This window comes from Meles meles, chromosome 15 (assembly GCF_922984935.1).
Source record: "Meles meles chromosome 15, mMelMel3.1 paternal haplotype, whole genome shotgun sequence".
Taxonomy (NCBI): Eukaryota; Metazoa; Chordata; class Mammalia; order Carnivora; family Mustelidae; genus Meles; species Meles meles.
Genome location: NC_060080.1, coordinates 81,457,365 through 81,474,849, shown reverse-complemented (window position 1 = coordinate 81,474,849; position 17,485 = coordinate 81,457,365).

Sequence of the window (17,485 nt, the reverse complement as noted above, 5' to 3'; positions counted from 1 at the left end):
GAACGGATGCGGGATTTTATCAAATGCTTTTTCTGCATCAATTGAGAGGACCTTGTGGTTCTTCTCTCTTCTCTTATTGATTTGTTCTATCACATTGATTGATTTGCAAATGTTGAACCAACCTTGCAACCCAGGGATGAATCCCACCTGGTCATGGTTGATAATCTTTTTAATGTGCTTCTGGATCCTGTTTGCTAGGACATTGTTGAGAATCTTTGCATCCATATTCATCAGTGATATTTGTCTGAAATTCTCCTTTTTGGTAGGGTCTTTGCCTGGTTTGGGGATCAGGGTAATGCTGGCTTCATAAAAAGAGTCTGGAAGTTTTCCTTCTGCTTCAATTTTTTGAACAGCTTCAGGAGAATTGGAGTTATTTCTTCTTTGAAAGTTTGGTAGAATTCCCCAGGGAATCCGTGAGGTCCTGGGCTCTTGTCTTTTGGGAGGTTTTTGATCACTGCTTCAATCTCGTTACTAGATATCGGTCTATTCAGGTTGTCAATTTCTTCCTGGTTCAATTTTGGGAGTTTGTAGCTTTCCAGGAATGCATCCATTTCATCTAGGTTGCTTAGGTTATTGGCATATAACTGTTGGTAATAATTTCTGATGATTGTTTCTATTTCCTTGGTGTTAGTTGTGATCTCTCCCTTTTCATTCATAATTTTATTAATTTGGGCTTTCTCTCTTTTCTTTTGGATTAGTGTGGCCAATGGTTTATCGATCTTATTGATTCTTTCAAAAAACCAGCTTCTAGTTTCATTGATACGTTCTACTGTATCTCTCGTTTCCACCTCATTGATCTCTGCTCTAATCTTGATTATTTCCCTTCTTGCGTGTGGAGTTGGTTTGATCTGTTGTTGATTCTCCAGTTCTTGAAGGTGTAGAGACAGCTGGTGTATTCTGGATTTTTCAATTTTTTTGAGGGAGGCTTGGATGGCTATGGATTTCCCCTTAGAACCGCCTTTCCTGTATTCCATAGGTTTTGGACCGATGTGTCTTCATTGTCCTTGGTTTCCATGAATTGTTTAAGTTCATCTTTGATCTTCTGGTTGATCCAAGCATTCTGAAGCAAGGTGGTCTTTCGCTTCCAGGTGTTTGAGTTCCTTCTGAACTTTTCCTTGTGATTGAGTTCCAGTTTCAAAGCATTGTGATCAGAGAATATGCAGGGAATAATGTCAGTCTTTTGGTATCGGTTGAGTCTTGCTATGTGACCCAGTACATGGTCTGTTCTGGAGAAGGTTCCATGTGCACATGAGAAGAATGAGTATTCTGTTGTTTTAGGGTGGAATGTTCTGTATATGTCTATGAGGTCCATCTGGTCCAATGTTTCATTCAATGCTCTTATTTCTTTATTAATTTTCTGCTTCGATGATCTGTCTATTTCTGAGAGAGGCGTATTAAGATCCCCTACTATTATTGTATTCATATCAATATGACTCTTTATCTTGATTAATAGTTTTCTTATGTAATTGGGTGCTCCCATATTGGAGGCATAGATATTCACAATTGTTAGATCATCTTGGTGGATAGTCCCTTTAAGAATTATGTAGTGTCTTCTGTATCTCTGACTACAGTCTTTAGTTTAAAATCTAATTTATCTGATATGAGAATCGTTACCCCGGCCTTCATTTGAGGCCCATTGGCATGAAAGATGCTTCTCCATCCCTTCACTTTCAGTCTGGGTGTATCCTTAGGTTCAAAATCGGTCTCTTGTAGACAACATATGGATGGGTCCTGTCATTTTTTCCAATCTGCAACCCTGTGTTGTTTTTTGGGCGCATTTAGGCCATTCACATTGAGAGTGATTATTGAGAGATAGGTTTTTATTGACATCGTGTTACCTTTGAAGTCTTTCTGTCTATAGATTGTTTCTATATTTCTGTTCAATGATATTCTTAGGATTTTTTCTCTTTTATATGACCCCCCCTTAACTATTCCTGCAGTGTCGGCTTGGTGGTTGCATAGTCTTTCAAGCCTTGCTGGTCTTGGAATCTCTTTATCTCTCCATCTATTTTGAATGTTAACCTTGCTGGATAAAGTAATCTTGGCTGCATGTTCTTCTCATTTAGTACTCTGAATATATTTTTCCATCCCTTCCTGGCTTGCCAGGTCTCTGTGGAAAGGTCTGACGTTATTCTAATGGGCTTTCCTCTGTATGTAAGGAGCTTCTTTGTCCTAGCTGCTTTTAAGACGGCCTGTCGTGAAACATAATTCCTCATTTTAAGTATAATGTGTTGGGAGGACTTTCAAGCATCTATAATCTTGGGGGGAACCTCTCTGCCTCTAGTACATGAACGTTGTTTCCATTCGTGAGATTGGGAAAATATTCATAGACAACTTCTTCCACAATAACTTCTAGACTTCCTTCTTTTTCCTCCCCTTCAGCAATTCCAATAATTCTGATGTTGGAACGTTTCATGGCATCATTTATTTCCCTGATTCTGTTTTCGTGACTTCTGAGCTGTTTGTTCCAGGCTTCCTCCTGATCCTGATCCTTTCTCTCTATCTGTTTGTCCTCCAGATCACTAATTCTATCTTCTGTCTCAGTTACCCTAGCTTTTAGAGAATTTAGATTAGATTGGAACTCATTGAGAGCATTTTGTGCATCATCCCTGGTGTCTTTCAGTTCTGCCCTAACATTGAGAACATCATCCCTGGTGGCTTTCAGTTCTGCCCTTACCAATTCTGTTTAGTCATCCATGGCTTTCTCGAACCTAGCTATTGCCTGGATAATTGTTAGTCTGAATTCCTTTTCTGACATATTGTCTATGTCGATAGCCATTAGCTCTGTTGCAGAAGGTCCATCCTCTGTATTTTTCTTCTGTTGGGTATTCCTCCTCCTAGTCATTTTGGTAAGAGATGACTGAATGGATGCAGCTGGATTTATCAATTGTGGTGTAGTCAAGGTGCACCCTGGAATGCTTCTGTGCAATTAGAGTCCCCCACCCAAATGAGAGAAAAAAGAAAAGAAAAAAGAAATAGAGAAGAAGAAAGAAAAAGAAAAGAAAAAAGGGGAAAAAAAAGAGAGAGAGAGAGACAGGAAAAAGAGGGAAGATAAAAGAGAAGGCTCAGCCCAAATGGGCTCCAAGGTAAGATTTATGAAGTAAACAAACAAAAACAGACAAACAAAAAGACTGATAAAAGTATATGAATAGAGAAGTCAAGATGGCGGGGAAGTAGGATGAGGCACCATTTCAATCTGTACCCTAAAGTGAGCTGATTACCTACCAACCACTCCGACCACACATGAAATCAGCCTGAGATCAGAATTATAGACGTCTGGATCTCTCCAGGAGCAGAAGACGCCAGTGGCAGGTAAAGCAGAGTGGGAACATCGGATGATATCGGAAGATAAACAAAAGGGGGAGGGAGCCACCAGAGATGACCGATTGGAAAGTAATACCCCAATACGAGAGTGCCCTGCATCTGGGGACGAGCATTAACTTGGAGTCTGGTTGAAAGCACTCAAAAAACAAAGAGCAAAGGATCGCGGTGGGGTAAATAGTGGGAATCTGGGCAGTTAGGGTCAGGGACCTAAGTCCCCGGACCCAGGACAGCCTCCCCTGGCACTGAGCCAGAGAGAGTGTGGCGGAGAAATCAGGTCTCTGTCCCTGAGCCGCCAGTGCACCTGACCCGCCAGCGTGCCCGAGAACGAGTGGGGTCTGGCTCCCATGAGGGGCTGGGAGCCTGGCCAGATGGCAATCCTGAAATGCGTGTATCCCACACCCTCCCTTGGGAGAGGTGCTCATAGGTGTTAGCCTGGGGCTCTGGCATCCGGAAAAACCATACATTCCCAGCCCGGGACAGCGGGAAAATCTCAGTGTGCAATCTCTGATCAGAACCTCTCTGGCGGTCTGGAGCTGCCTAGACAGCCACTGCTGCCCTGGTATTGGGAACAACGAGGAGCTCCTGCATCCCCAGGGACAGTGACTCAGAACCCACTCTGCCAGCAACACTTGCAAAACATTCTGAGGTTTCTCTCTGAGAGGGAGGTCGGGGTGCAGTTTGCTCTCCTCTAAAACTCCAAAAACCATCAAAAGCTGTCAAGGCGAGAGAAAACAGATGAAAGAACATAAGAACCCCCCAGAGAACAGAAGCCTGAAAAAAACAGGTTCCTCAGAGCCCACGCCCTTGAGGGGAGTGGGAGGACCTAATTCAGGGAACATCATTGTCTGAAAACCCAGGTGGCAGGCCCCTCCCCCAGAAAACCAACCAGGAAGGAAGAAAAAAAAAAAAGAAGACTACAAGAGAAAAACCACCACTACTTCATAAATACAACTTTTATTTTTAACTCTTAACCAATATTCTGGTTCTTTTTTTTTTTATACATTCAGATAAATTTTTAACCTATTTACCATCACACTGAGATGTCTGTCGAGTACATCAAATTTTTTAATAAACTTCTAACCTCAACTTTTTGATACATACACCCATGTTTTTCTTTTGCTTTTCTATTTTTTAAATTCTTTTTTAATTTTAACTTAGTTTAGTCTAGTTTATTCTTTTTTAATTTTTATTTTCTACTATACATATAGAGTTAAACTTCAAGGTAATCCCCTTTCCCCAAAAATGCTACACCTATAGGCAAACCAGTTTCTAATCCCTCTGCAACTTAGGAAAGTTGAGTCCCTTAAGAAAAACATCAAGATACATTCAAGAAGAATCAAAATAACCTTTCTCACCCACAATGAGAATTTATAACCACTCTCCCAATTTTTCCTTCGGTCAGTGTTTCTGTGAATTTGTGTTTCTCCTGATAATATATAAATCTTATACTTGGGGTTCGTTCTAATGAGGTTCTTTCCTTTTTTTGCTTATATATATATATATATATTTCTCTTGTCATATACTTTTATCAGTCTTTTTGTTTGTCTGTTTTTGTTTGTTTACTTCATAAATCTTACCTTGTGGTCCATTTGGGCTGAGCCTTCTCTTTTATCTTCCCTTTTTTTCCTGCTCTCTTTCTCTCTCTTTTTTTTCCTTTTTTCTTTTCCCTTTTTTTCTTTCTTCTTCTCTATTTCTTTTTCTTTTCTTTTCTGTCTCATTTGGGTGGGGAACCCTGATTGCACAGAAGCGTCCCAGGGTGCACCTTGACTGCACCTCAATCGATAAGTCCAGCTGCATCTGTTCAGTCATCTCTTACCAAAATGACTAGGAGGAGGAATACCCAACAGAAGAAAAATACAGAGGATGGACCTTCTGCAACAGAGCTAATGGCTATCGACATAGACAATATGTCAGAAAAGGAATTCAGACTAACAATTATCCAGGCAATAGCTAGGTTGGAGAAAGCCATGGATGACCAAACAGAATTGGTAAGGGCAGAACTGAAAGCCACCAGGGATGATGTTCTCAAAGTTAGGGCAGAACTGAAAGCCACCGGAGATGGATGTTCAAAATGCTCTCAAAGAGTTCCAATCTAATCTAAATTCTCTAAAAGTTAGGGTAACTGAGACAGAAGATAGAATTAGTGATCTGGAGGACAAACAGATAGAGAGAAAGGATCAGGAGGAAGCCTGGAACAAACAGCTCAGAAGCCACGAAAACAGAATCAGGGAAATAAATGATGCCATGAAACGTTCCAAAGTCAGAATTATTGGAATCCCTGAAGGGGAGGAAAAAGAAAGAAGTCTAGAAGATATAGTGGAAGAAGTTGTCTATGAAAATTTTCCCAAACTCCCAAATGGAAACAACGTTCATGTACTAGAGGCAGAGAGATTTCCTCCCAAGATTTTAGATTCTCAAAAGTTCTCACAACACCCTATAGTTAAAATGAGGATTTATGTTTCACGACAGGCCCTCTTAAAAGCAGCTAGGACAAAGAAGCTCCTTACATACAGAGGAAAGCCCATTAGTATGACGTCAGATCTTTCCACAGAGACCTGGCAAGCCAGGAAGGGCTGGCAAAATATATTCACAGTAATACATGAGAAGAAAATGCAACCATGAATACTCTATCCAGCAAGACTGACATTTAAAATGGATGGAGAGATAAAGAGTTTCCAAGACCGGCAAGGCTTGAAAGACTATGCAACCACCAAGCCGACACTGCAGGAATAATTAAGGGGGGTCCAAAAAAGAGAAAAAATCCTAAGAATATCATTGAACAGAAATATAGAAACAACCTATAGACAGAAAGACTTCAATAAAAACCTATCTCTCAATAATCACTCTCAATGTGAATGGCCTAAATGCACCCATAAAACGACAGAGGGTTGCAGATTGCATGAAACGACAGGACCCATCCATATGTTGTCTACAAGAGACCCATTTTGAACCTAAGGATACACCCAGACTGAAAGTGAAGGGATGGAAAAGCATCTTTCATGCCAATGGGCCTCAAAAGGAGGCCAGGGTAGCGATTCTCCTATCAGATAAATTAGATTTTAAACGAAAGACTGTAGTCAGAGATACAGAAGGACACTACATCATTCTTAAAGGGACTATCTGCCAAGATGATCTAACAATTGTGAATATCTATGCCCCCAATATGGGAGCCCCCAATTACATAAGAAAACTATTAATCAAGATAAAGAGTCATATTGATATGAGTACAATAATAGTAGGAGATCTTAATATGCCTCTCTCAGAAATAGACAGATCATTGAAGCAGAAAATTAATAAAGAAATAAGAGCATTGAATGAAGCATTGGACCAGATGGACCTCATAGACATATACAGAACATTCCACCCTAAAACAACAGAATACTCATTCTTCTCAAGTGCACAAGGAACCTTCTCCAGAATAGACCACATACTGGGTCACAAAGCAGGACTCAACCGATACCAAAAGACTGATATTATTCCCTGCATATTCTCAGATCACAATGCTTTGAAGCTGGAACTCAGTCACAAGGAAAAGTTCGGAAGGAACTCAAACACCTGGAAGCGAAAGACCACCTTGCTTCAGAATGCTTGGATCAGGATGGAGAAGCATCGTTCATGCCAATGGGCCTCAAAAGAAGGCCGGGGTAGCAATTCTCATATCAGATAAATTAGATTTTAAACTAAAGACTGTAGTCAGATATACAGAAGGACACTACATAATTCTTAAAGGGACTATCCGCCAAGATGATCTAACAATTGTGAATATCTATGCCCCCAATATGGGAGCACCCAATTACATAAGAAAACTATTACTCAAGATAAAGAGTCATATTGATATGAATACAATAATAGTAGGGGATCTTAATACGCCTCTCTCAGAAATAGACAGATCATCGAAGCAGAAAATTAATAAAGAAATAAGAGCATTGAATGAAACATTGACCAGATGGACCTCATAGACATATACAGAACATTCCACCCTAAAACAACAGAATACTCATTCTTCTCACGTGCACATGGAACCTTCTCCAGAATAGACCACATACTGGGTCACAAAGCAGGACTCAACCGATACCAAAAGACTGACATTATTCCCTGCATATTCTCAGATCACAATGCTTTGAAACTGGAACTCAATCACAAGGAAAAGTTCAGAAGGAACTCAAACACCTGGAAGCAAAAGACCACCTTGCTTCAGAATGCTTGGATCAACCAGAAGATCAAAGATGAACTTAAACAATTCATGGAAACCAAGGACAATGAAGACACATCGGTCCAAAACCTATGGAATACAGGAAAGGCGGTTCTAAGGGGAAATCCATAGCCATCCAAGCCTCCCTCAAAAAAATTGAAAAATCCAGAATACACCAGCTGTCTCTACACCTTCAAGAACTGGAGAATCAACAACAGATCAAACCAACTCCACACGCAAGAAGGGAAATAATCAAGATTAGAGCAGAGATCAATGAGGTGGAAACGAGAGATACAGTAGAACGTATCAATGAAACTAGAAGCTGGTTTTTTGAAAGAATCAATAAGATCGATAAACCATTGGCCACACTAATCCAAAAGAAAAGAGAGAAAGCCCAAATTAATAAAATTATGAATGAAAAGGGAGAGATCACAACTAACACCAAGGAAATAGAAACAATCATCAGAAATTATTACCAACAGTTATATGCCAATAACCTAAGCAACCTAGATGAAATGGATGCATTCCTGGAAAGCTACAAACTCCCAAAATTGAACCAGGAAGAAATTGACAACCTGAATAGACCGATATCTAGTAACGAGATTGAAGCAGTGATCAAAAACCTCCCAAAAGACAAGAGCCCAGGACCTCACGGATTCCCTGGGGAATTCTACCAAACTTTCAAAGAAGAAATAACTCCAATTCTCCTGAAGCTGTTCAAAAAATTGAAGCAGAAGGAAAACTTCCAGACTCTTTTTATGAAGCCAGCATTACCCTGATCCCCAAACCAGGCAAAGACCCTACCAAAAAGGAGAATTTCAGACAAATATCACTGATGAATATGGATGCAAAGATTCTCAACAATGTCCTAGCAAACAGGATCCAGAAGCACATTAAAAAGATTATCAACCATGACCAGGTGGGATTCATCCCTGGGTTGCAAGGTTGGTTCAACATTTGCAAATCAATCAATGTGATAGAACAAATCAATAAGAGAAGAGAGAAGAACCACAAGGTCCTCTCAATTGATGCAGAAAAAGCATTTGATAAAATCCCGCATCCGTTCCTGATTAAAAAGGATCAAAGTATAGGGATAGAGGGAACATTCCTGAACTTCATAAAATCTATCTATGAAAGACCCACAGCAAATATCATCTTCAATGGGAAAAAGCTTCCAGCCTTCCCGTTGAGATCAGGAACACGACAAGGATGCCCACTCTCACCACTCTTGTTCAACATAGTATTAGAAGTACTAGCAATGGCAATCAGACAACAAAGAGAAATAAAATGTATCCAAATTGGGAATGAAGAAGTCAAACTCTCTCTCTTCACAGATGACATGATTCTTTATATGGAAAACCCCAAGGACTCCACCCTAAACTACTAGAACTCATACAGCAATTCAGTAAGGTGGCAGGCTACAAAGTCAATGTACAGAAATCAGTGGCTTTCTTATACACTAACAATGAAAATACAGAAAGGGAAATTAGAGAATCGATTCCATTTACTATAGCACCAAGAACCATAAGATACCTGGGAATAAATCTAACCAAAGAGGTAAAGGACCTATACTCGAGGAACTACAGAACACTCATGAAAGATATTGAAGAAGACACAAAAAGATGGAAGACTGTTCCATGCTCTTGGATTGGAAGAATAAACATTGTTAAAATGTCTATACTGCCTAGAGCAATCTATACTTTTAATGCCATTCCGATCAAAATTCCACCGATATTATTCAAAGAGCTGGAGCAAATAATCCTAAAATTTGTATGGAATCAGAAGAGACCCAAATTGCTAAGGAAATGTTGAAAAACAAAAACCAAACTGGCGGCATCACGTTACCCGATTTCAAGCTTTACTACAAAGCTGTGATCACCAAGACAGCAAGATACTGGCATAAAAACAGACACATTGACCAGTGGAAAAGAGTGAAGAGCCTAGATATGTTCCCTCAACACTATGGTCAAATAATCTTTGACAAATCAGGAAAAAATATTCAATGGAAAAAAGACAGTCTCTTCAATAAATGGTGCTGGGAAAACTGGACAGCGATATGTAGAAGAATGAAACTCAACCATTCTCTTACACCGTACACAAAGATAAACTCGAAATGGATAAAAGACCTCAACGTGAGACAGGAATCCATCAGAATCCTAGAGGATTACATAGGCAGCAATCTCTTTGATATCAGCGACAGCAACTTCTTTCAAGATATGTCTCCAAAGGCCAAGGAAACTAAAGCGAAAATGAACTTTTGGGACTTCATCAAGATCAAAAGTTTCTGCACAGCAAAGGAAACAGTCAACAAAACAAAAAGGCAACCCACGGAATGGGAGAAGATATTTGCAAATGACAGTACAGACAAAAGGTTGATATCCAGGATCTATAAAGACCTCCTCAAACTCAACACACACAAAACAGAGAATCATATCAAAAAATGGGCAGAAGATATGAACAGACACTTCTCCAATGAAGACATACAAATGGCTATCAGACACATGAAAAAATGTTCATCATTACTAGCCATCAGGGAGATTCAAATTAAAACCACATTGAGATACCACCTGACACCAATTAGAATGGCCAAAATTAGCAAGACAGGAAACAACCTGTGTTGGAGAGGATGTGGAGAAAGGGGAACACTCTTACATGTTTGGTGGGAATGCAAGTGCAGCCACTTTGGAGAACAGTGTGGAGATTCCTGAAGAAATTAAGAATAGAGCTTCCCTATGACCCAGCAATTGCACTACTCAGTATTTACCCCAAAGATACAGATGTAGTGAAAACAAGGGCCATTTGTACCCCAGTGTTTATTGCAGCAGTGGCTACAGTCGCCAAACTGTGGAAAGAACCAAGATGCCCTTCAACGGATGAATGGATAAGGAAGATGTGGTCCATATACACAATGGAGTATTATGCCTCCATCAGAAAGGACGGATACCCAACTTTTGTAGCAACGTGGACGGGACTGGAAGAAATTATGCTGAGCGAAATAAGTAAAGCAGAGAGAGTCAAGTATCATATGGTCTCACTTATTTATGGAACATAACAAATAACATGGAGGACATGGGGAGATGGAGAGGAGAGGGAGTTGAGGGAAACTGGAAGGGGAGATGAACCATGAGAGACTATGGACTCTGACAAACAACCAGAGGGTTATGAAGGGGTGGCGGGGGGGGTGGGAGGTTGAGGAACCAGGTGGTGGGTAATAGGGAGGGCACGTACTGCATGGAGCACTGGGTGTGATGCCAAAACAATGAACACTGTTATACTGTAAATAAACAAATAAAAAAAAAAATATATATATATAAAAAAAGAATAGAGCTTCCGTATGACCCTGCAATTGCACTGCTGGGTATTTACCCCAAAGATACAGATGTAGTGAAAAGAAGGGCCATCTGTACCCCAGTGTTTATGGCAGCAATGGCTACGGTCGCCAAACTGTGGAAAGAACCAAGATGCCCTTCAACGGATGAATTTATAAGGAAGATGTGGTACATATACACGGTGGAGTATTATGCCTCCATCAGAAAGGATGAATACCCAACTTTTGTAGCAACATGGATGGGACTGGAAGAGATTATGCTGAGTGAAATAAGTCAAGCAGAGAGAGTCAAGTATCATATGGTCTCACTTATTTGTGGAGCATAACAAATAACATGGAGGACATGGGGAGATGGAGAGGAGCGGGAATTGAGGGAAACTGGAAGGGGAGATGAACCATGAGAGACTATGGACTCTGAAAAACAACCAGAGGGTTTTGAAGGGGCAGGGGGGGGTGGGAGGTTGAGAAACCAGGTGGCGGGCAATAGGGAGGGCACGTAATGCATGCAGCAGTGGGTGTGATGCCAAAACAATGAACACAGTTATGCTGTAAATAATCAAATAAAACAAAAGTATATGACAAGAGAAAAATATATATATATAAGCAAAAAAAAAGGAAGAACCTCATCAGAAAGAACCCCACGTATAAGATTTATATACTATCAGGACAAACACAAATACACAGAAACACTGGCAGAAGAAAAAGTTGGAGAGTGGTTATAAATTCTCAGTGTGGGCGAGTAAGGTTATTTTGATTCTTCCTGGATGTATCTTGATGTTTTGTTAACGGACTCAACTTTCCTAACTTACAGGGGGATTAAAAATTGGTTTGCCTATAGGGGTAGTATTGATTGGGGAAAGGGGGTTGCCTTGAAGTTTAACTCTATATATAGAGTAGAAAATAAAAATTAAAAAGAATAAACTAGACTAAACTAAGTTAAAATTAAAAAAAAAATTGTTTTAAATAGAAAAGCAAAAGAAAAAAAGGGTGTATGTATCAAAAAGTCCAGGCTAGAAGGTTATTTTGGAATTTGATGTACTGGACATCTCAGTGTGATGGTAAATAGGTTAAAAAATTATCTGTATGTATAAAAAAACCCAGAATATTGGTAAAGAGTTAAAAATAAAAGTTGTATTTATGAAGTAGTGGTGGTTTTTCTCTTGTAGTCTTTTTTTTTCTTCCTTCCTGGTTGGTTTTCTGGGGGAGGGGCCTGCCACGGGGGTTTTCAGACAATGATGTTCCCTGAGTTAGGTTCTCCGGCCTCCCTCAAGGGGGTGTGCTCTGAGGAAACTGTGTTTTTTTTTTCAGGCTTTTGTTCTCTGGAGGTTTTTATGTTCTTTCATCTGTTTTCTCTTGCCTTGACAGCTTTTGATGGTTTTAAAGGAGGTTTAGAGGAGAGCAAACTGCACCCCGACCTCCCTCTCAGAGAGAAGCCTCAGAATGCTCTGCAGAGCTGCTGGCAGAGTAGCTTCTGAGTCACGGTCCCTGGGGATGCAGGATCACCTCGTTGTACCCAATACCAGGGCAGCGGCAGCTGTCTGGGCAGCTCCAAACCACCAGAGAGGTTCCAAGCTGCGATTGGACACTGAGATTTTCCCACTGGCCTGGGCTGGGAATGTCTGGTTTCTCCGGATGCCAGAGCTCCAGGCTAGCACCTATGAGCACCTCTCCCAGGGGAGGGTGTGGGATGCTCGCATTTCAGGATTGCCATCTGGCCAGGCTCCCAGCCCCTCAAGGGAGCCAGACCCCACTCGTTCTCGGGCTCGTTGGTGGCTCAGGTGCCCTGGCGGCTCAGGGACCAAGACCTGATTTCTCCACCGCACTCTCTCTGACTCAGCGCCAGGGAGGCTGTCCTGGGTCTGGGGACTTAGGCTCCTGTCCCTAGCTGCCCCGATTCCCAATATTTCCCCCCATGATCCTTTGCTTTTTTTTTTTGAGTGCTTTCAACCAGACTCCAAGTTAATGCTGGTCCCCAGATGCAGGGCACTCTCATATTGGGGTGGTACTTTCCAATTGGTCACCTCTGGTGGCTCCCTCCCCCTTTTGTTTATCTTCCGATATCAGTCCGATGTTCCCACTCTGCTTTATCTGCCATTGGCGTCTTCTGCTCCTGTAGAAATCCAGACGTGTATAATTCTGATCTCAGGCTGATTTCATGGGTGATTGGAGTTCTTTGGTAGGTAATCAGCTCACTTTAGGGTACAGGTTGAAACGGCGCCTCCTCCTACTTCCCCACCATCTTGACTCCCCCAGGTCCAGTAGTTTTTAAAGTGCTTCCTCTAATACTGAATGAATCAAAAGTTACTTTCTCAAGTCAATTTCTGTTGACCTGCCTGTCTCTGGCTTGCACGGTGCTTTTTCTATGGATGCCTGGTTAATTAATCTGTAAATGTTCCCAAATGTCCTTTATGGAGACCAACTCTGAGTTTCATCTCCTTGTTGCCAGCACCCAAATTCTTGGAGCTTCTTCTTCTGTATCCCTCTACCTCTAGAAGACCAGTCTCCCTCCCTTCTTGTCACCTACATTTCTAACCCTTGTTGAGAAAAGCAATCCCTGTCAGGCCCGTCACCTTCTGGGGGGCAACAATCTCTTTATCATGCAGACAGCAGGCTTGTTTAGAGTCATAGGGAAGAGTCATAGGGAGTCACAAGCTCAAAGATCTTTAGAACCAGAAGGATGTTAGAGATAAGCCAGTGGATGCAGTGTGTGGCTCTGTCCAACTAAGGAGATAAGTCTTCCGAATTTGGTAGTTCCAGATTCTTGGAGCCACCAGCACATACCTTCACTGTTGTAGCTACTTCCTGGTATGTAACAAATCGTCTCCAAACTTGGTGGCTCACTCCAATAACCTTTCTGTTTATTTGTTCGCAATCCTGTAATTTGGGTAAGACTTGGCTGAGACAGTTCAACTCTGCTCTACATGGCTGATAGTTTTGACCTGGACTCAAGGGTGCACTTGCAAGATGGCCCCACTCTCATGGCTGGGAAGGTGGTGTTAACTTGTTGGCTCAAAGCTCAGCTGAGGCTGTTAGCCAGGGGCCTCAGTTCTTCTCTGTGTGGTCTCTCCATATGGCTAGATTAGATATCTCTCGGGGGGGGCAGTCTCCAAATAGTCAAACTTCTTCCACAGTGACTGTCTTCTTCCAGTGTACAAAAAAGAAAGCTGCCAGGCCCTTTTAAGGCTTAGCATGGAAACTGGTACCCTGTCACTTCCTCTATGGTCAATGGGTTAAAGAAGAACACAGAATCAGCTTCGATTCAAAGGGAAAGGAAAAATGCAGGGGTATATGAACACTGGGAGTTTGGTTCATTGAGAACAACTACCGTCAAAGATAAGTCTAGGCTCCTTCAAGTTTTTACTAACAGTTGAACTTCCACTGACCTTTCTAGCCAGCAAATAATGTGGTGAAGTTGAGAACTGGCCTAGGAGTCAAGACACTGGAACTTCTTACCTAACTGGACTATTCATTAACTTTAGAGATTTGGAGAAGTGACCAGATTCTAAAGTTTTCTGGATGAACTTTAAAGTAACCTCTGGTTTGAAAGTCAGAGTCTAAAGTCCTGGTAGGTTTCAGTTCCCAGGCAAGTCTTTACATTCTCTTTCATGAGTCTATCCCACTCTTTTTGAGCTGGTCTATCTTGATCTCCAACTGCCAAGAGGCCAACCAAGTTAGGTATTTAATGCCTGAGCTCTGCTGATCTAAGTCCCTCTGATTTGTCCTTTTGACCTGCTTCTTGCGAGCTGGATAACCTAGGGCAGTCACACAACTTCTCTTAGTCTAGGTGAAATGGGAATAAGAACCCCAGATTTAAGGGCTGTGGTGAGGACTGAACAGAAGAAGGTGCACAAAATTGCTTTGCAAAATGGTACTGGGATGAGATGGCAGTGTCCAGCCACCCTAATGCTGCCAGCACTAGCATGTCAGATTCAGGTTGGTCTTTCCATCTCCAGTGCTGGTGACAACCACTTACTAACCAACTTTGATTCTTATTTTTTTCATTTTATTCTGAGGGAATACATCTGTCAGGAACATTTTACTCTCAAGACGTTCTAAGACTCCAGGATTTCCTTGCTGATAACCCTTGACAATCCAGTGGAATTATTTAGCCTGCACCTACAGTAGGCAATCTCACAACCAGGGCTGAGGTGGAGTGGGGCAGAATTTTACAAAAGCGATGGAAAGGAGGGGGTTTTCTTAATACTTTCTGAAAGATAAAAATAAAAATAGCTTCAACATTATTTTGTAAGGTGTCATCTTCAGATAGTTTACCCAACCAGACAGCAACTCAGTAACAAGGATTTTGTCTTTTTTTTAATCTCTACCCATTCAGTGACTAGAATAATTGCCCAGCAAAAGAAACTCAATTAATGCTTTTTGAATCAATGAATGAATGAGAAGAACCTTGACTTGTGAAGAGGCTCAGAAAAAGGGCTTATTATTTGATGTAAAAATGAACATGTAAGTGCTGGAGAAAAACCTCAATTGGCATCTTTTGGATAGGTTATTTAAACCAAACCTTTTACACTGTGGGATGTTACTTTGTTGTTTTATGACTGTTATAGCAGAATCATTAATTTGATTTATTATAACGTGATTTATAATCATCTGAATTGTGATTTTAACTTTTGAAAAGGACCCATAAACTCTTCATGGGTTTGGTCTCACAGAAAGCAGAGGAAGCAAAATATGCCCCAAACAACCTGCTGAGTCACATGTTATGTCTTTTCCCTTAGACAACATTCCTAATCCAGTATCACTGACAATTCAGAAAGGAGCATCTAACCTGGTGTGATGGCAGCATCCGTGAATACGTCCCCTGTTACTGAAGAGTACATGTCACCAATGTGTGAAATAAACGGCTCTTGGATATTGCTTTGACCTATTCTGATGGTGTTCAGATTCAATTAGGTAAAACCATGAGAAACTCAGCTGTGTCAACCCGTCCTAGGTGATACATGAAGAAATCAAGTGCACACAATCTTAGCAAGAAGAAATTGCCTTGTTTGTATTTTCTGGAAGTGGAGGAGAAGAGAAAAACAAAATAGTAGTCAATGAACAACATTTTTGTACCAAGCGTTGTGTTCAACCTTTCTCTATTCATTTACTCCTTGGAATGAATAGCTTAATGTGAGTTTCTCTTCATTTTATAGATGAAGAAAACTGAGGCTTGGAGAATTGAGTTACCCACTTAAGATTACACAGCTAGTAAGGGGGAAGGACTGGGATTCACACCCTCTGCTTTTGACCTCATCCTGTCCTATTTCTACAGAATCTCTTCCAGCTTTGGCATCATCACATTTTACTATCACTTGGCCCTCTGTTTTTATAAGGTTACAAAAACATACACATATTTCTGCAACCCCTACATTACACTGAGTACAACCACAAGCACAAATCTGAGGGGAAACCACACAAAACCAGACTGCTTCTGGTGATCTTCACACAGTCCATTGTGTTTTCTTCCTTGCCCTGCCTGTGGTGTGTTGAGATCTTTTCCCCAGTTCAGATGTCACCTACTCCAGTGAGCCTTCTCTGATCCTCCCCTCATCTCTACTGCCCAGTCCTTCCTGGTATCTCCCATAACGTCCTGCCTGTATCGCTATTGTTAATTATTATTATCTACTTAGGTATCCATCTCCTGCATTAGACTGTGAGCTCTCTAGCTCAGGCCAATGTCTGACTTCTCAGCTAGACTATGACTTTTCTGAGGATCAAGACTGTGTCCTCATTCTATTTGTAACTTCAGTTCTGGGCATAAACTAGCACAGAGTAGGGACTCAGTGAAGTCTACTGATTGGATCAAAAACATTACTCAGAAGGACTTTAAAACGTGATGAAATTGTGTCTCATGGAGGGGACATCAATTTAGAGAAAAGAAAGAACATGAAGACATAGAAAGAAGAATAATATAAAGGGAAGTACTTAGTAATGTTCTCTGTGGTATTTGAATTATTCAATTTTGGTTAAACAAACAACAATAGGATTCAATTCTTTCCAGTTATTAGCTAAGATGATTTTAATAATTGCCTAATTGACACATATCCTATGTTTAAGTGATACCAGGAGTTTCCCAGTTAACATCTGGAAAAAAAATCTATCAGCTCTAAGACTTCCTTAAAGATTAACTGAAAGCAGCAAACTATGTCTTCAAATCATCTTCATAAAATACAAGATCTTAATTACAGATCAACCCAATGAGTGGTTCATTTTCATATTCCAGGGCATATGTTAATTTATGTCAAGTGAATCCTAAATGATGATTCACCTTGTTATTTTCTTTGTTATTGTTTACTCCTTATTGTTGTTATTTTAGCTCTTCAGCATCAACTTCCCTTCCTCCAATAATACACCCCATTATTTTAAGGGTAGGGTATTTCTTATCCTGTGTAGGTGTCTTGGTGGAGGAGGTCCTACATACAAAGAGAATTAACACCTCAGATTTTCTGACCCAGAGCAGCCAGGTGGGTGGACGCATGAGCTAGGCAGCCATCTAAGACTTAGCCAACTGGATATTCTTGAGACTTTGAACTTGAAGATGTATAGGACGGTGGAAGTTCTTTCATTGTCATGGAAGTCTTGGTATGCTGACCCATGTGTTCTGCTCTATGACTTTTCTAGGCCTCCCAGTGCTGCCTTAT